This window comes from Cuculus canorus, chromosome Z (assembly GCF_017976375.1).
Source record: "Cuculus canorus isolate bCucCan1 chromosome Z, bCucCan1.pri, whole genome shotgun sequence".
Lineage (NCBI taxonomy): Eukaryota > Metazoa > Chordata > Aves > Cuculiformes > Cuculidae > Cuculus > Cuculus canorus.
Window position 1 is genome coordinate 7,035,936 of NC_071441.1, and position 20,528 is coordinate 7,056,463.

The window sequence follows — 20,528 nt, forward strand, 5'->3', positions numbered from 1 at the left end:
AACCCTAAAGCTATGACCTGGAAATCTGATTTGCACAGCCAAGATTATAAAAGATGTTCAGAGAGATAACAAGAATAGCAAGATTAAGATCTTGATTTAGCTTTCCTGTCTGGCTAAGCTTCCACTACTCATAGTATGGTCCTTGATATAACAGTTTCATTTAGATTAAGCGCAATAAAATATGTTTATTCTGAATGGACAAACTGAAATTAGGTGGAACAACTCAGTTTTCTTGTCTCTATAGTCGAGCCTGAACATAAGACCAACAGTCAGGATAATCTGAGGTAAAAGGAATTTGAAAAAGACAGAATGTGAAAAAGGTAAAAAATGGAAATAAGGAAGTCACTTGTTAAAAAAATATGTTCAAATTTTCTTTATGAAAGAGTGAAGAAAAGTTATTTTACTGTGAAGGCTTCTGTTTTTATCAAAAATGACAGTAGCAGAAGTCACGTTAAAGAAATGCATACATAAATAGTACAATAATATTAATCGCTAACAGTGTTGTTTCTGTCAGAAAAAAACCCTGTTGTACGTGAGAATACTCATTGCATGCTATGTTTTTTTTAATTCATGCATACTTTTACTACTAAAGTATACAAAGCTTAAAAACGATATTTTTTGTCTATTTGTCGAAGATTTGTAAAACAAATTAAACTATATAAGAACAAATACTTTTTTCCTTTGTTCATGCAAATTAATTTTATTTTCTAGATCATTGTCAGGAGACATAAGATGGTCACTGACTACCAATGGCAGTTTGATGCATATGATGCAACATACTGTTTTGCATTAAGAAGTAGAAGTCAATCAAATTTCTGTAGAAAAGTGTTATTCAGAAAAATATGACAGTGAGACTCTGGATTTGTTTTAAGAAAACAGAACACATTTCTGATAGGTAGACCTTGGAACTTTCTAATCCCAGTACCGATTTAGAAAACATGACAAAAAATGTTTTGTTCCTATTAATCAGGATTTACAAAATGCCTAAAATACAAGAAAAACTAATTCAGCCACTATTTTAATTTGAAGATGAATTCTTTCCAGTATAATATCCAGCAATGCCAACACCAAATACAGTAAAATTTTCCATGTTCTCTGAATGAAAGCATTCTATTTTTTACTCTCTTTCACTGCTGCTCCACTATTTTCTTCCACCCTTTAATGTACCAGTTCCAGCAGGGCTGTTTTACTGCACTTCCCAAATAGAAAATTAGGTTAAAAGAATTCTACTTCTTCTCAAAGGTAAATTACATTAAGTGCTGACCCAGAGACAATTTGATACAATAAGAATACTTTTGCAACTTGTTCCCTACCTTGCCACTACTCCATTTTTCTTTAAACACAGATAAACCAAGGTTATAACTCAAGAACTAGAATACTAACATTTTTAACAGACTTCTTTTTCAAATTTAATGTCACTGTATAGAGCTAGGAAAGACTATATATTGCTCAATTTTTCTCTTGATGTTTGGCACCTTCCTGCGTGAATTATCCCATTGGGGGGAAAAAAACCCCAAATATGCCTATCTCCTACTTTAGAAAAGAAACTAAAGTGTATAGGTCATCTAATCATAAATACTGTGAAGGGCATATAAGACACATTTAAAGCTTCATTCAAAGCAATTTAGACAGGTGCTGGCTTAGGTGTTTTTTGTGATGCCTTGAAGAAATTAACTTGTGTGGCGTGATATGAGAAGCAGAGGCAAACAGTTGATACTGAAAATTTGACAATATTGAATATGCTCAAAAAAAGCATTTATTAAGTAAGTGGTGCATAATTATGAATGACAAAATTTAAGTCATAATTATTTGGAGTTCTGGTCATACAAAAATTTCTTCGGAAGTGATAGCCCATCTTCCCTTTTATGATTTCTTATGATATATTTTATAATGGGAGCAGCATTAGTCACTCCAACAGGGTTATTGCAGTTAGAAATACTTTTAAAAATGATTTTTTTAATGCAAGATTTCTATTTCATAGGAAATATGAAATTATTTATGAAAGAAATTTTAGACTAAAAACAAAGTACTGACTCAATGATTAAAAATATTTGCTATATTATGATTATTATCTGATCATTCATTAGTTTTGCTTCTGTGAAAAAAATGACATCAAATTTCCCTCTTTACAAATGGCTTAGTAAGGCTCTTGTTTTTCCACGCTGAAGCCAATCTCCTCCTGGTCTATGAGCACAGCTTTTAAATTGGGATTTTGTTGTTTCTTTAAAATCTCTTTTTCCCAAGAATATTTCTCCTAAGTGACCTTGTCTCAGAATGTGTAAAAATTTTCTTTTGTTTTTAATAATTCTTGCATGCAGCCTCCTCCCCTGTATGTATCTTCATGAAGAAATAAATGCACGCATTTTATTTCGACATGAAGGCCTTTTGACCAAATCAGTCTGTCCCATTTAGTCTGCAATTGATTGACTCAAGTCCACATATGTGAGGGGGTTGCAACTGTCTCTCTAATAGGTATCTTCAGACTTGTTTTTTTCTGCCTATTTTGCAGGTCCTTATTTCCTCACATTTGGAAAACCTGTGATGAAAAAGGCATTAAAACCATTAGCTGAAAATAAATCTTTTCCTTAGGTTTTGCTGTAAATAGGTAAAGGCTAAGTGTCCATAGAGTAATTCCTGTGGTGCCTTTATGTTTCCAGAAGTCAGTTATAATTGGTACTACAGCAGTTGCTACTAGCGTCCAAATTAAATCTACATCTTTCTACTTGTGAGATTTCTTTTTTTTCTTCTACTACCTTGGTTTACATTATTTCTGAAGGTATGTAGAAAATAAAACTGTGGATATGACTTAATATTCAGTTTTTAGTAAGGCTATTGGGTAGCTCTTTGTTAGCATCTCCACCTATTTTGTGTCCGGATCCACCTATTTGTCCCCAGATCTTGTGGCTTTAGTAAAGTTTGCATTAACAATCAAGGAGAAAAAGGCTCGCTACATGAACAACCTCAAAGTAATTCAATTAACCCTTAAAATGCAGGTGTTTCCTTGGCTGTGTACACAATGAAGCAATCTCCACAGGTGAGCATCATACTTTTCCTTAATTAACTTAATCTTATAATATTTTTGCCTCTTCAGAGAATGATCTGAAAATTTCTAGGACAATTTTCTCAATGGAATGGTGTGAGATTACACCAGGTTCAACTCACTTCTGCCTAAACACATACAGGAAAACTATTCAGCACAGTGTCATGGTAGTTTCTAAGCAATAGAATATAGTGTCACACCTTGCCATTTCACACCTTGCCATTTCACAAATCCACATACTTAAAAGAAATAAATCCATACCCAAGTACATCATAAATTTCATTTCTTTTACAGTAAACATACTCACTTGCTGTTCCAGTCATAATCTTTCCCCAAGTCCTTAGATCAGCTGAACATACAAAGAAAATGTTTTACAGGTATAGATAGAACATATCAAGCGAAAAGTCTTACAAATATTCCAGTTCACTACAAGTTCCAGCATGTGAAGGATGCAAAACTAAGTTATACTGGTCCCTTCTTGTACTGAGAATAAACTTGATGAAGTAGAAAATCTGGCCCATTAAGATGATAAACTGAAATAAATGTATAACAAATCAGAGTATAATCCTGACCTTTCACCAAATAGTATCAATGCTAATGTATCTTGAAATATAAATTATATATAGTGTCTTTCAGAAAAGAATTTTATGTATAATATGCACATATCTCAAATATATAGATAGAGAGCAAGAGACACAGATGTAGAATAATATATATATAAATAGATTTGAATAATATATTATTTAAAAACCATGAAAATACATGAGAGAAGAACTCGTGGTCCAGTCTTTTCAATAACAAGAACAAGGCAGTCCAAGAAGATCCTTTGGGTTTCCTTCCTCCTTACAGAATATGGAGCTCCATATTCTCTTAAATGATGCTGTTTCCTTTACCATCAAAAAATTAGGGAATTACTATAATTACTCTTAATATGCACTTAGAAATCAGGAAGAATAAAACACACAAAATCAAGCCAATAACAAAGTTAGTATAAGAATTCTCAAAGTAAAGAACTTTAAAACTGAGCCACAGACACTCTACTCAAATATACTTCAGGCCATTTTTTTTACATTTCTTAACACCTCTAAGAGGGAATTTTTGCGATCCACATTGATATACCCATGCAAATAATGACAACAACTTGTCTTGAGCCTAAAGTCATTTTCTTGATCTTTGAGCTACAGTATCTTACGAAAATCAGAATGTTAATGAACATATTTATGACATACACCTACAGGTTACATAATAGTGTAGACAAACAATTATTTTTTATAGCAAATCTTTGAACGGAGCCATGGCTAAAGAACTCCAGCATGTCCTTTCCCTGACAAATATTATTAGTAGTAAGTTAAAAGTTTGCCTGCTGTCACTGTGACCCCAGCTGACCTCTTAATTTCTTGAGTTCAAGTCCAATTAACCTTTGGGAAGAAGCGCAACTGCTTTAAGCAGACAAGTCAATAGAATCCAATAGTAATCATTTCATTTTCTGGTTTGTCAAAGGGCAGTGGTCCCACCTCAACCATTTCGCACAAAGGTGGTAATTTATCAATGTTTAGAATGATCTGTACTGGACCATACCCAGCCCTCTCTCAAGTGCACTAATCAATTAAACAGGCCATATCTCAGTCATGCCACCTTGTGTGCTGCCACAGAAGAAGGCGCCAGTTGAAAAATTACTCTCCTCTTGCGATATTTGCTGGTTTAGTTTCAGGAATGAAAATATTGATGTACATTTCAAGCTCTTGTTGTCACAAGAGGCTTGAATTCATCTATGAATATACAATGAAAATCCTGTCTGGCATGAAAAAGTATTTCTAGGACTGTCTTTGACCACCTTCTTGTACAAGTGTGGCTGCTGTTTAGTTTACTGAGTGTTAGCCATTGCATAATGGAGGGAAAGAAAAGCATCCCAGGGGAGCAGGAAGAAAGCAGGTAAAGTTGGCTCCAAGATTAAACACAGGAAAAAGGAAAAGAAAGATGTGACAAAGTCCTCCTATGTTCTGTCCTTCCGTTCTGACACAACTGGGAGACCACTGATGACTCATGCACAAAAACACTATGACCAGTAAATTGCTGTCTGCGCAGCGGAGAGGCAGGCAGTGACACTCACACTGGTGGCAAAGCTGGGCTGATGTTTCACCAGATCTCTAAGCACAGTTTCTTGAGTCTTTTGTGCAAGACTGTGAAGACAGGTTGGACTGTATGGCAAAAGCTCGTCAATAACAGCAAAGAGCACAGGGTAACTGTTAACAGGGCCAGCTCTAATGGTGCAGTCCAGAGACAAACTCTGTATTGCTTATCTTCTCTGAGGCAATGATCAGGTTTTGCTGCTGTATTGTGAAATAAAAAGGAAATACGTGTTGTTTACAGATTTAAGAAGGCTGAAATTCTATTATTCTTCGCAGAGCATGCAAAGATGAGAAGATTTTTGGATGAAGATATGCAGCAGCAAGCTAGGAGCTGAAATACGGGCTCTCAGGGTTAATGTCATAGTTAAGAAAGGAGTCCCACAAAGTTCAGTGTTGGTCAGGAGATCTCAGACCTAGTTCTAGGAACATCTCCTTGTGGAAGTGGCACCCAAGTGATGGGAATGAAGAATGAGCTGAATTTTCATTTGCTTTCCCCAGGTTTCTTGTCGATCCATCTTCCTATGCTAGAGCTGAAGAAAGAAAGGGCAATTTTGGACCTTAGAGGTATGGAGATTTTACAATAAGTGTATTGCATAGAAACTTCCTATGCTGATGCTCGCTTTAATAAGAAACTATTTCTGATTAATTATTTTCTGCTTGTCTAATTTTAAACAGGAATTTTTTTAACACTTCACATATTGAAGTAATTTTTCATTGGCTTTTGAATATTTTAATATATAGCAGTACTTCACACTATTTAGCATTTAGCATTAGCTAAGAGCAAGAGAAACATTTTTGTTAAACGAGTTCAGTTTGAGATCATGAGAAATCCTTAAAATACATGTGAATCTATTTTAAATTTAGGTCTTTCTTGATTGTTCTCATACAGAAAATACAAAGACAGTAAAAGAAAAGAAAACAAACCAAAATCCTTTAAATTAGCTTTGCAGTTTTCTACTGTCCTGTATTAAAGGCAACGTAATAGAATTTATAGGAGTAGAACCCTTTTAGGCAGCACTCTTTGTATTTTTTATTAAGTCCATACTTGCAGAATCTACTTAATGTCAATTTTGTACAATGGTTACACTGCACAGAGTATTTTATTTTAAACCTGCAGGACACAATGATAAATTGATAATTGACCCCAAGGTCATAGCAAATAAAGAAGCCCTGTTTTTCATTAGTACAGTATTATGTCGTTGTTAGGGGAAAGGAGAGCGATGCTAATTGAGTACCGAGGAACTGCACAATTAAGAAATCATCCATGGTTTTAATTTCACATGTTTAAGGCTGCGAAATTCCAAATTGTGAACAGTAAAATAAAATTAGTGTGAGATAGAATTATATAAAGCGTGACCATCCAGAAGCAATTTCCAGCTCTCTATATTTGACTGTGTTCACTAGTGCTATAGCCGACAAATACAGTACTTTCCCTTTTGTCACTCTGCTACTCTAAGTCTATAGTATTTCCTAAGGCTTTAATTATCATAGGATCCAGAGGACAAATAGTGTGTTCGTTGTTAAAAATAAGAGTGCTTATTTTGAAGAGAAACTCTAGAGCCTCCCATTGTAAATTAGTTTATTTTGCATCAGGCTTCCTTATGTTAAGGCTAGGACTCATTCATATTCCAATCAGAACCAGGCTAATTCTGTGATGGAACAACATGGAATTGTTCACAGTATATCATGACCTATTTTTTGGTTAGTGTTAATTAATTTACTGTGATATTTATACTGTTTCCCAAGCATGCAATTTTAGCACCTTCTCACATAGGAAATTAGCTGTGACAGAGGCTTCTTCATTAAGGACTCCATAGTTCAGCTCCTGATTATCTTTTCCCCTCTCGGGCACTTATTAATTCCTTTAGATTGTGCTGACATAGTTGCCTTGGTACAGTTTATATTATCCCCAAATTCAGAGCTAGATAGTGCTCATTCCCAATTTACACTTTTTTTCCACAAAAGCAGAATCATAATGATTGCAGCAGTGCAAGATTCCTACTACGTGTGTTGTACCAGGTTTAGTGAAGTCCCAGACCTGTTACAATGGAAAGAAAGGGACATGTCCTGACTACTTGAGAGAGCCATTGCTTTCGACTTGAACATTTAATAATATAAAAAGTAAGCAATTCATAAATACAGTCTAAAATTTAAGAGTAAGGCAGTAATATGTTCAGATCACTCAAGCGTTGATAACACCATCCCAAAGGAATAAAAAGCTCAAATGAAATTAAATCTCTAGCTTCTGGGAAGCCAGTTAGTGTAACCCGTTTTGTCACATGTGGCTAAAGCAGAAAATCAGGATGTATACAAAGTGCCATGCGAGTTTTCCCATGTGACCTATCCCAATCAGCTAGTATTAAATGCAAAATGCGCTAGAGGTGGACATGTAGTGGCTGAAATGTATAAAAAAAGTAAAAAGGAAAAATGCTAAGATGGATTACTTCAACGGTCTAGTAAGAAAAAAAGTGATTAAAAAATATATTTCAGTCATGAGTCATTTAGTTCAAGCTAGAAAATTCACACGAGGATTTTAATCAGATCTGTTTTGAATGAAATATACCTTTACAAATCAATCTAGATGAACCTGTATCTGGAAAAAAATAACATTTCACAAATTAGCAAATGTTCCTGCTTTCTTTAGCAGTACTACTGCACAATCCAGTACTTCAGTAAAATTACCTCATTTGGAATGATAACCAACTATATTATAATTGCAAGAGAAACATTATTTTCATTGTGTGCAAAAATTTTCCTTTAAAAGTTCAAATTACAACCTGGGACAAAAAGCTATGTTGTTGAGCTTTGGAAATGGTGCATAAAACCCCTGCCTAGATGTTCAGCAGACTCATCAGCTCTCTGTTATGAAGCTTAGGAAATCGAGAAGGAGCAGATGGCTCACCTGGTCTGTGAATGTCCTTCACTGAGGAAGATAAAGAGTCAGAACCCTCCCCTGCAGGCTACTCAGAAAATACTTTGCAGGGGGGATGGGCAAGCTATGGAAGGATGAGCAAGCAGGCAAGAGACAGGGAGCTGGGACTTCTGTGGCTCTCCAGAAAGCAGGAACCTTCTGAGATTAAGAGATAAACTGGCTGGAGTCAGGTGGTCTGTCCACCTGGCATGCACCAAAACCACAAAACTGATATTTCCACGTAGATATTGTTTTCTGAAAATTGTTCCTTTGAAATAAAATATATTTACTAGCCTTGTTCAAAGTGATAGATTCTCAAGAGTCGTTGGCTTATGTTGTCACCAACAGCTCTCTCTCTGCTTCTGCTGAGATGCTTTAAGATAATTTCCTGAGCAAGATTCTGGACTTATGAAAATAGAACTATGCAGCTAGCAGGCAACAAATAAACCACAAGGGAGAATATTTCTTATGTACATTTCACAAGGCAGTGAACGCTTACAGGTCCACAGTAAAAAATTAATAAGAGGAAAAGAAAAACATAGGGTCAGCTAAACTACTATTATAATCAATGTTTCTTTAAACTCACTTTCTTCTGTTATCTGATAGTCTAAGTGTATAATTACAATCTGGAACTACCATATGCAGCAGGAAGAGTAGCATTACTTTCTCCTTCCTACAGGACATTTTCTCTGTTAAATTGACAGGAAATCTTGAGTGGAGGAAGCACTTCACAAAATTCTGAACTGTAACACAGGGAGCAGAATTAAAAAAAAAAAATTGAAGTTTTTCCTTTTTTATCACTGAAAGTGAGATAAAACTGGCTATTGGCTCCTTCTTGACAAACCCAAAGAGTATGGAATTCCATAAAACAGTGGCATAAACTAGTGACATTTTCCTGGTGAAAATGTGAACGCTATGTCAAGACAGCTCTGTGACTTTACAGAGTCAGTAAGGACAGACACAGAATGAGTCATTCAAGGGTTGGATTTTTGAAGATAGAATAAATCTTGCTGTATATTCTTTAAGCTTTTACTATAATGCCATTAACAACAAGAAATTCTTGTCAAACCACTGTAAAAACAACCCCTAGTAATGATTTAATTGTAGGTGCATCACATGTCTCCTGCGGTATCCTTTTAACTCCACCCCTTTCTTGGGGTTTTATGAACTAATACCTCTAAAGCAGTGCAGTAGTCCAGGCAAGTCACAGATGCCTACACTGTAGAGCTAGTCACACCTGTGCAAAACAAAATACACAGATGAATGTCATTAGTACATCCACATCTATATGGGTAGTCTCATCTCGTTACTTCTCCGTGTGTAGAACATGAAGTGAAGGAAAACAGGGTGAATATATTTGAAATGCTGTAAGAGTTGACTCATGAGGATGATGGGCATCAACACAACACTGTTCTTTGTATTCCTCTTTAAATACATCATTAATACTGGAAAGAACTGGCATTTTTCCTATAGTGTCAACTTTAAAACTAAAGTCTGTTTAGATGCATAACAGATGGAATAAAGGGTCATATATAGCATATGCAAAATTACGGTATATTGAGAAGTAGAAATTACTTTTTTTTAGTCTTAAATTAGAATTTGATGTGACTAGAACTTCTATTCTAAGTGAATAACTAACAGGTAGAGACACCTTATTAAGTTCAGTGGGAATGCCAGTACCATATATTTCCTTGGACACAGTACATTTCCTGCCTTGCAATATTATTTTGGATTTAATACACTTTGTGCTCTGTCCATAAGGCAATATGACAACACAGATAATGTCATTTTCCTCCAAAAGCATTTCAATGTTTTGCTACCAAACTTCCAAAATGCTTTAAGGATAGAAACACTAAAAATGCAGACTGATAAATACATATTAAGAGGAAAACTGTAAATGACTAATGAAATGTTTTTTGAAGTCATTGTCTATGCATAGTAATTGAAACAGATTTGTAAAATATTGCAAAATATAAGTGACACGAATATTGGAAACCCTTATTTTACTAGCGGTCTTTTAAAAAAGAAAAGTTTGTGTATGGTGCGAAGTCTTCCTGTATCAAAGCACACACCATTTGAACCTTGAAGAACACAATAGCCAAGAAAAATTCAGTTAAAATTACAGATTTTACCCAACATCTCTCTCTAGTAGACCTACACCTATGCTAAGGAAAAAAAACTCAAAAGTGTTCTGTCCCTGCTGTCCCTACAACTACTCTGTTGTCTCTCTACTAAGTGTGAAATCTCTAAATATACGCACATTTACTACAAGCAAACAAGCTGTCCAGAATCTAATTAGACAAAAATCTGCCCATCTGTTCTGCATTATCATGTAGCTTGCTCACATGCATGTTGTCTCATTACTAAAAGGTGGAGAGGAAAATTGAATTGAGCTGGACTTCCTCTTAAAGTGGGATCAGGACATGAAGTCAGACCCTTGCTGTGAACCAACAAAGCACCACTGGGAGAAAGTGGGATGAGAGAAGTTTCTTTTTTCTAAAGCCACATGTCCAGTGCTTACCATGAGGCCTAAGGGGGTGTTAATGCCATTGTTTGGCACAATACAGCGCACACTACAACCATATAAACCTTGTTTTCAATGAAAATTGTTTGCTTTTTTTCTTAGTCCCCGGTGTCACATGTCTTTTTATTACTATCTGCCTGCCATGGTATGCTGCATTTCATGCATAAGGCTTGTTTAATGGAAGGCAGGAAAGTTTCACAGAAACAAACTTTTCTCGTAAAAATGAAGTGTAAAATATCTACTGTTTTAATATCTCATTTTTGTTTTTAATTGTACATTAATGCCTCAATAAGACTTTTGAAAGTGCTACATGTTCTTAGGAGTAGTTTTGTATGGAAATAGGAAATCTTATATGAACATGCTTACTTGCATGTTTTCTAATCACTTATGCTATCAATACCTAGCACTCACAAGCATTTGTGTATTTCTCCTATACAAGCACTGTGCATCAGCAGTAAAAAAATCTCTCCGTTGTTTCTGAGATTGTTTCTAGTGAAATGTTACTACATTTTTTTAGCAGAAATAGAGATTTATTTATAGTTGTAAATGCTATAAATTAAAAAATACTGTGAAAATTAGTAGATTTTGAAGTTTGAACTGAATATATACACCATCAGCGCAGACACCATGTTCAGAATTTGGAGAAAGTTAGTAAAAACTGGAATGTATTTCTACTTTTAGTACAGTTGTCATTACTAAAGCACTCAAACTCATTATGAACTTTAATTTGCTAAACCTGCTTGGTGACAGCTCCCTTGAAAAGTGCAGGACTTGTGTGCCAGGCTGACCCCAGGGATAGAATGAGTCCCTTTTCCTCCTGTTGCCAAGTACTGGGTGATTCACTCCCTGGAGTCCTTCTCATCTCCTTTTTATTTTGCTTGGGATAATACAGAAAGTATTTGATTAGTTTTTATGCAAATGATAGTCAGATGAACTTGGGTATAGGGAAAGACATAAAACATTTTCTTCTGGTTCTCTGACCTCTCAGGAGAAGGGAGTTTGTATAGCTGAAACAGACCGGATTCTCCTCTGCAGACCTCTTCTTTCGGAGTATAACTAGTTATATCCCTTACCCCACTCTAACAGCATAACAGCCAAGGTACGACATTTTTCATCCAATGACAGTTTAATGTAAAAGAGAGAAAGTGGCCTGAGAAATAGGACTTGAAACAAAGCTTGTTTAGGACAGAAAGAAGTTATGTGTTTTCACGTAAGTTCAGAAGAGCTAGTGTCCTTTATGGCAGTGAATAAATACATTTGAATAGATAATTATAACCACTTTACAGAAAAAATAATAGGGATATTGTCACATTTAATTTCTGATATTAACATTTTTGTTTTGTAAAAAAATCTAGAATGCATTACACTTAAGAAAATATAATAAAAAATTAAGAAATTATGTCTCCATAAGAAGCGGTGTCTCTTCTAAACTGCAGAAAGGAAAAAAGTTAGAGAGTACTAATAAATAAACTAATAAGGAAAGTCATACTCAGAACCTAGGGATGAAATCAGGGTTATAACACAGGACAGTAGAAGGGAGTGTCATGGAAAAAAACAGTAAGAGTATTTAAGGAAAAGAGAGAATGGGGATGTGCAGGTGAGGAACCAGAGACATTAAAGAAAAAAGAAATTCAGATACAGAACTATTCTTCTAGGGAAAATCCAGTTTTAGTACTGCCTTCATGATACATTTAGCCACACATGTTATGGGAAAATCCAGTAACAATTCAGAAGATTCTTTTACAGATTCATTTATGCACATGGACATTTGCCCTGTGTTGACAGTGTTTCTAATAATATCTGTTATGGAACAAAAACTTCAATGCCATAAGGTGACTTAAAAAAAATGGTTCTCCTGTAGCTTCCTTTTTAAATTTTATTATTTATCTTTGGACATTTCCTGTATTCTTCTCTTTCCAACAAACATATCTAATAGAATTTGGCTGCTCTGTATTTGCCATTGCGCGGGAGTTACAACTAGATCATCTTTAATGTCCCTTCCAACACAAACCATTCTATGACTCTATGATGTGTTGGATACTGTGCTATATTGATATTCATGCTGGCGTACTCTGAGGCCATTATTTGTCCCTAAGTGATTTAATAAGTACTTGCTTTTTACAACTTTAACAGAATCCCTCTTGATTCTTGCAGCTATCCAAAGTCCAGCCAGAAAAAAGGTGGCATAAAGTCCTGAGTTATGCATTCAGTGTTTCTCAGTTGACATAAGAATGAACCTAAGTTCTTATTTTTCTGTCCTCTTTACACAATGCAATTCTTACATATGGGCTGTGCAAATAATTACTGAAATGTTAAATAATAATAATTTCTTATTTTAGTGACTTATTATTTTCCGTTTATTCACAGAGGTGGAACATGAGATAAGCCTACAGCTTCCCCATAAATATTCATTTGCCAAGAGAAAACAATATATATTTTGCCTTTAGACAATCTGCATTGATATATTGAAATTGCAGAGAAGGGGAAAAAAAAGCCCATAATGCTTCATTAGTTAATTGCGCAGAGCACAGCTCTTTAGGGGTAAACAAGTGAAGGACATTTGCTGAATGGTCTATGCCCATCATGCGTATTATGGTCTAATGGTGCTAGTAATGGTAGGAGGCTCCTGGAGAGTCATCTGTCAAATTACCACACTGAATTATTTATTGCCTTAGAGTAAAATTGTGGAATAGAGCAGCTGAGACCTATTCGTAAGAAAATACAAGATAAAGAAAAAACCCTTCCCCAAAATAAGTAGTACAACTGCTTTGCATGTTCAGCGATGTCACTGGTCTTTGTAGACATCAGTAGTATTTAAATAGCATGTCTATGTAAAGATATTTGGATAAGCATACAGATTCTAATAAAAAAGATCAATATTATACATATATACTATCTTTATGTATTTACTACAAAGAGGTAGAAATATGTACAGATGATTAGTGTAATGCTAATAATCATTATACTTTATATTAATGCAACAGTTAGTGCACTAATTTATACCATCGATTATATACTATTTATGGAATGTAAAATGTAAATTATGATCGATATATAATTTATATTTTTATAAAATTACAAATACATAATGAAAGTGTAGAAATTCATTACATATTGTGCTTCAGTTGGAGCCAATCTTTCTCTGCAAATATCATAATGTAGATTCTCAACATATGTGCAGTGTTAAATCTGTTTCATAAAAACATGAAATAGTTTGTGTAGTCACTGAAGACTATATCCCTTACTACAACCACATCTAGTGATTATGAAGACATGTAAGATTTTTAAATTTGCATTGTGTTAAAGAGTTGCTTCCAGAGTTTCTCATTGATAAAATCATGAAATTAGTCTTTATTACTCAGTAACTGTTTTCTTTGATCCCTTCTGTCTTTATCCACTGTAAGTTTTCGAAGTCATGCTTACTTTCTGACACTCCAGATCATGAATGTTCACTCTGAATAGATCTCCAGGTGCTTTTCACAGCACCCAAATGTCCTATATCTTAACTATCAGGCTAGCTGTACCTTTGCTTTCCTCTATGTTGTTTCAGTGGGTGTTTTGTGAAATCTAACACCATAACAGGATATATGATGTGAATTATTGGTAAAGTGTTGGCATTTTAGACTGCATATTAACTTAACTAGCATACATGACAGAATTCCGTAAGGTACAGAACAATCCAGTGAACCATTTCATAATAGATTTCAATGGGACCGATCACCAAGAATACCGTTAAACATGTTAACATAAGCTTCACTGCATTTAAAACTGCACATATTTATGAGACCTTTTACAGATCATTTAGTTGCTTTTACAAGTCGGTAACTGCAGGCTTGGAATTTCAGACAATATCAGAAGAGGATACTCCTTTCCAAATATGTAGATGGGACAGGAGCAGAGCGAAGTTCCCATGAACCAAGAGGAATTGGTTAGAGACCTGCTATTTAGACATTCACAAGTCTATTGGGCTGTATGGGATCCACTCAAGAGTGTTGAAGGAGCTGTCAGTCTCACCTTGATGCCTGGAAAGATCATGGAACACATCCTCCTAGGAGCTATGCTAAAGCATATGGAGGGCAAGGAAGTGATTAGAGACAGGCATAACTTCACCAAAGGCAAGTCCTGCCTGACCAGCCTAGTGGCTTTCTATGATGGGGTAACCATATCAGTGGACACTGGAAAAACAATGGATGTAATCTTTTTGGACTTCTGTAAAGCCTTTGACACAGTTCCCCCTGTATCTCTCTGAATTAAAGAGATATTGATTTAATGAGTGGACTGTTAGGTGGATAAGGAATTCTTTGAGAGTAGTGGTCAGTGGCTTGATGTTCAGATGAAGATCCACGACAAGTGGTGTCCCTAGGGGTCCATACTGGGACCAGTGTTGTTTAATATTTTCATTGATGATATAGACAGGGAGACCGACTGCACCTTCAGCAAGTTTTCAGGTGACACCAAGCTGAGTGGTGCAGTTGTCACACCAGAAGGATGAGTTGTCATTCAGAGGGACATGGACAAGCTGAAGAAGTGGGCCTGTGTGAACCTTGTGAGGTTCAACAACACCAAGTGCGACACACTGTGGATTGGGGTGATCCATGGTTTCAATACAGGATGGTGGATAATGTGATTGAGATGTAATGTGAGGACAGGCTGAGAGGGTTGTTTAGTCTGGAGAAGAGAAAGCTCCAAGGAGACCTTATAGCAGCCTTCTAGTACCTGAAGAGGGCATATGAGAAAGCTGGGGTGGAGCTTTTTACAAGGACATGTAGTGATACAACGAGGGGGAATGGCTTTAAATCAGAGAGGGGAAGATTTATATTAGACATTAGGAAGAAATTCTTCACAATGAGGGTGATGAGACACTGGAACAGGTTGCCTAGGGAACTTGTGGATGCCCCCTCCATAGGGGGCCAGGTTGGAAGGGGTCTTTAAGCAGCCTAGTCTAGTGAGAGGTATCTCTGCCCATGGCAGGGGTGTTGGAACTAAATGACCTATAATGTCACTTCCAACCCAAATCATTCTTTGATTCTATGATTCTATGAACAACAGGTTCTACCAAACTAACCTGCTCTGCTTCTATGAGGGTGCCCTCCTGGACCTGCTGTTTGTGAACAGAGAAGGCCTTGTGGGGGATGTGACAGTTGGAGGACGCCTGGGACAAAGCAATCATGAGATGATAAGGTTTTCAGTTCTAGGTGAGATGAAGAAGAGGATTAGCAGAACAGTCACATTAAACTTCCAGAGGGCAGACTTTGGACTGATCAGAAGGCTGGTTGGCAAAGTCCCATGGGAGATAGTCCTTAAGGGCAAGGGAGCCCATGAGGGCTGGGTGCTCTTCAAAAATGAAATCCTAGCAGCTCAGGAGCAAGCCATCCCCATGTTCTGGAAAAGGAGCCGGCAGGGGAAAAAACCAGCTTGGTTGAGTAGGGAGATCTTGAGACATATGAAAAAGAAGAGGAATGTCTATGAGCTTTGAAAGGACAGGCATCTTGGGTAGACTACAGGGAAGAAGTGAGATCGTGCAGGGAAAAAGTCAGGAGTGCTAAGGCCCAACTAGAAATCAAATTGGCTAAGTCTGTGAAAGATAATAAAAAATCTTTCTACAAACATATTAACAAGAAAAGGAGGACTAGGGAGAATATTCAGTCCCTGGTGGATGCAGGAGGAACAACAGTAACAAGGGATGAAGACAAGGCTGAGGTACTTAATGCCTTCTTTGCCTCAGTCTTTAATAGTAAGGGAAGATGTTCCCCCTGTGTACAAACCCCAGGAGTTAGAGGAGCAGAATGAGGTTCCCATGAATCAAGAGGAGGACGTTAGAGACTTGCTTGCCCAGCTAGACACCCACAAGTTGCTCTCTACAACTACCTGAAAGGAGGTTGTGGAGAGGAGGGAGCTCGGCTCTGCTCCCAAGTGACAGGGAACAGGACAAGGGGGAATGGCCTTAAGCTCCACCAGGGGAGGTTCAGGCTGGACATCAGGAAAAAAATTTTCACGGAAAGGGTCATTGGTCACTGGCAGAGGGTGCCCAGGGAGGGGATTGAGTCACCTTTCCTGGAGGTGTTTAAGGGACTGGTGGATGAGGTGCTGAGAGGCATGGTTTAGGCAGTGTTAGGAATGGTTGGACTCGATGACCCAGTGGGGCCCTTCCAACCCAGTGATTCTATGATTCTATGATTCTGTGACAAGGTTACCCTCTTAGTACATCAGGGAAAGTGGATGTCGTGGATGTCAGGTACCTAGGCATTAGTAAAGCCTTTGACAGCATTTCCCACAGTATTCTGCTTGAGAAACTGGCTGCCATTGACTTGGACAGGCGCACCCTCTGTGAGGTGAAAAAACAGCTGGATGTCCAGTCCCAAGGAATGATGATAAATGGAGTTAAATCCAGTTGGAGGTCATTCACAAGTGACTCCCTAGGGCTCAGTGCTGGGTCCTGTTCTGTTTAATTATCTCTGTTGATGATCTGGATAAAGAGATTGAGTGTACCCTCAGTAAGTTTGCAGATGACACTAAGTGGGACAGTAGTGCCCATCTGCTTGAGGGTAGGGAGGCTCCAGAGAGAGATCTGGACAGGATGAATTGATAGGCTGTGAACAGTGGTATGAGGTTAGGCCAAGTGCTGGGTCCTGCACTTGGGCCACAACAACCCCCTGCAGTGCTACAGGCTTGGTGAAGAGTGACTGGAAAGCTGCATGGCAGAGAAGGAGCTGGAGATGTTGTTTGACAGATGGCTGAATTTGAGCTGGCTGTGTGCCCGGGGGGGCAAGAAGGACAGCAGCATTCTGGCCTGTATCAGAATCAGTGTGGCTGCCAGGACGAGAGAAGTCATCCTTCCCCTGTACTCAGCATTGCTGAGGCTTCACCTCCAATACTGTGTTCAGTTTTGGGCCCCTCACTACAACAAGGACATTGAGGCACTGGAGAGTGTTCAGAGAAGGGCAACGGAGCTGGTGGAAGCACAAGTCTTATGAGGAGCAGCTAAGGGAACTGGGATTGTTTTGTTTGGAGAAAAGGAGACTGAGGGGAGACCTTATCGCTCTCTACATCTACCTGAAAGTAGGTTGCAGGGAGATGAACGTTGGCCTCTTCTCTGAAGTAGCAAGTGATATAACGAGAGGAAATTGCCTCAAGTTTTGCCAAGGGAGGTTCAGATACAGGAGAAATTTCTTCCCTGGAAGGGTTATCAGGCACTGGAACAGGCTTCCCAGAGAAGGGGTTGTGTCTCTATCCCTGGAGGTGTTTAAAAAATGTGTCTTAGTAGTGAACAGGTATGATTGGATTGTATAATCTTGAAGGTCTTTTCCAATCAAAAATTTGCTCTATGGTTATAAAAAAAATGCCTTTAGTCCTGAAAATATTTCTGCTTTGATCATTTTCTGATACTTTATCACCTTAAGTATATGATTCCTTTTATTTCCAATCTCTTTCCTTTCTCCCAGAGGAAGAATTGAGTATGCACACACACATACCCGCTAGGTCTTCCATGCTGCAATTTTTATCTATATATGGACTGGTTTAAAATGGGCAGTAAAATAGCATTTTAGAAATAATAGTGTACTGTTGCTAAAAATATATCCAAGAAACTAGCTCTTGTAAAAATCCTGCCACTTAGTTGTAAGTTTGTAGGTAATTTTGTTTAATTGTGTGTGATTTTTATATGAAATAAAATTAGCAACAATATCTGGACAAAGGCGGGAAAAAAGCTATTTGTCTATACAACACTGGCTAATTATTTCTTAGATGCTTTAGATGCTTGACCATTATTCATTTGAATAAAATGTGTCTAGAAATATGGCCTTAGAACAAAATCTGTATTTCTGAAGGCCTACGATTTTTACCTGTGAATCTAACAATTCATGGTAAGTTTTTCCTCTTGCAGAGGCATTGAAATTATATATCCTTGCCATGTGCACTGCCTGGCAGAGACAAGAAAGCACAGGAAGAATAAACAACTAAACTATTTTCCAGTTCATGTGACAAGCAGAACAACACTTAGGAGCTGGTGGATAGGTAATATTTAGATGTTCAAGTCCACCTAAAGCTGAAAGAAGAGAATGTATCTGCCGAAACAAGGCCAACAAAGAGGACATAATTGCTACTTATACCCAGTAAAAAAGAAAAGGAGTTTCAATGGCAAAAGAGCAAACAGTTGAAGCAGGAAAGGCCAATTGGTCCAACATTGCTTAGTATCTTGTAAGGTTGTAAGGCCCCCCAAAGATCTAAAGTAAACATGGTCTGAAGAGCTGTTTACATGTGTATGCAACAAATTTATGTCTTGTAAATAGCTGGCATCTGCTCAGGATCTCATGGGAGCAGATCTTACTTTCTTTAAGTTTTAAAATATTATTTCAGGAATAAAAAAGCCAAATGACAGTTGAATAGTGTCAATTCAACATTGTGATATAAATCCTATGTAAAAGAACAACTATGTCCTTATCTTGTGTAAAGGATTATACTTGAATCATACAAAAAAGGGAGAGCCTGTTTGTATTTTCAGTTAAGAGCTGGAATTAGCTTTGGAAAGCAAAAAATATTTAATAATAATCACATTCTAAAATTTATTTTGCTGTCGTGAGGATTAGGTTCTGTTAGTCTTTTTCCTATTGAATATTATTTTACTTCCAGAGACTTTACTGGAATCAATCAAATTTTATGAAGGCAATTATTTTGCATACAACTGGATTAATGAGTTGCCACAGAGCAGATCTAGATCTTGTGGAAGTTGTATTCTGCTGACTGATAATACAGGGTCTGTGCTCTAATTGATTATGCAGTAGCATATGTTTCATCTCTGTTAAGCATGGACACATAATCATGTCACAATTATACAAATGTGGAGCTTTCTTATTTGACTTCTCTTAGATGCAGGAAGGAAGGTAATGCCAAATAAAGACAGGGCAATATATTTAAGTATAACAGATCGATGATCCTGATGCCACGGTTCTTTGATGAAGGTGCAGTTGGGTTTAAACCATGACCAAGTTACAGTTGCAGTAAGTGCATCTAAATGTTTGGTTAACCATGTACCTGCATCCAAACTACAGCTGTTAGCACTCTCTGTACATCCCTTAGCTTGTCCTGTGGCTGAAGGCTGGATCAAATCTGGGTTTAGCTCACCTAGAGAAACACGGACACAACTGGAATAGTGGCTTAAGCTTCAGTTAATCCCTTTTGGACTTTCGCCGTTGGGACTGAGGGGCACAAGAGTTGTGTTAAATGACCAGTTGGAGTGCACACCAGCTATGGAATTGAGGGAAAGCATCATAGCAGGTTTGAATGCTATTAAAGACAAGGATCATCACTGCACAAGAGATTCTCTGTTTTCCTGCCCTGGGGCTGCATAGGAACCAATGCAAAGGGAGAAACTTTGTATGCTGCAGCCATACGAATGCAGGAGGTTTGTAGGCGATTCACAGAGAACAAAAGAATGAATATGCACAAAGAAAGTGTCATGCAACTTTATTGAAAGGTCAACAGGAGACCATACTGATGAAACATGAATGCCTACTGAGCACATTGCTAACACATGCATAGTGATAAGGATAACAGTACTAAGAACTTTGGAAGAGGGTGTTAATAGGTAGAAAGGAGAAAGATGAATAGATTCTGGATAGGAGTAAGGTTTGATGATACAGCGAGATGTTGGTATATCTAGTATCTTGTATTGTTCTTCCAATGATAGGCTGAGCTTGATGGCTAACATTTTCAGAGTTAAAGTGAATGAATATTGGTGCTCTTCTCTGTCCTCTGTTCCTTGAGCACTGTGAGATACTTGAAGACCTCTATCTGGCCATCAGATACTTCCACACATAGTCTTTAATAACCTTCAAGTGGCAAGGTCCGGCTCCAGGACCCACGATTCTTGGGATCCTGCAAGGGATCCAGGTCTTTAATAGCAAGAGATATAGTAGGGAAAAGAAA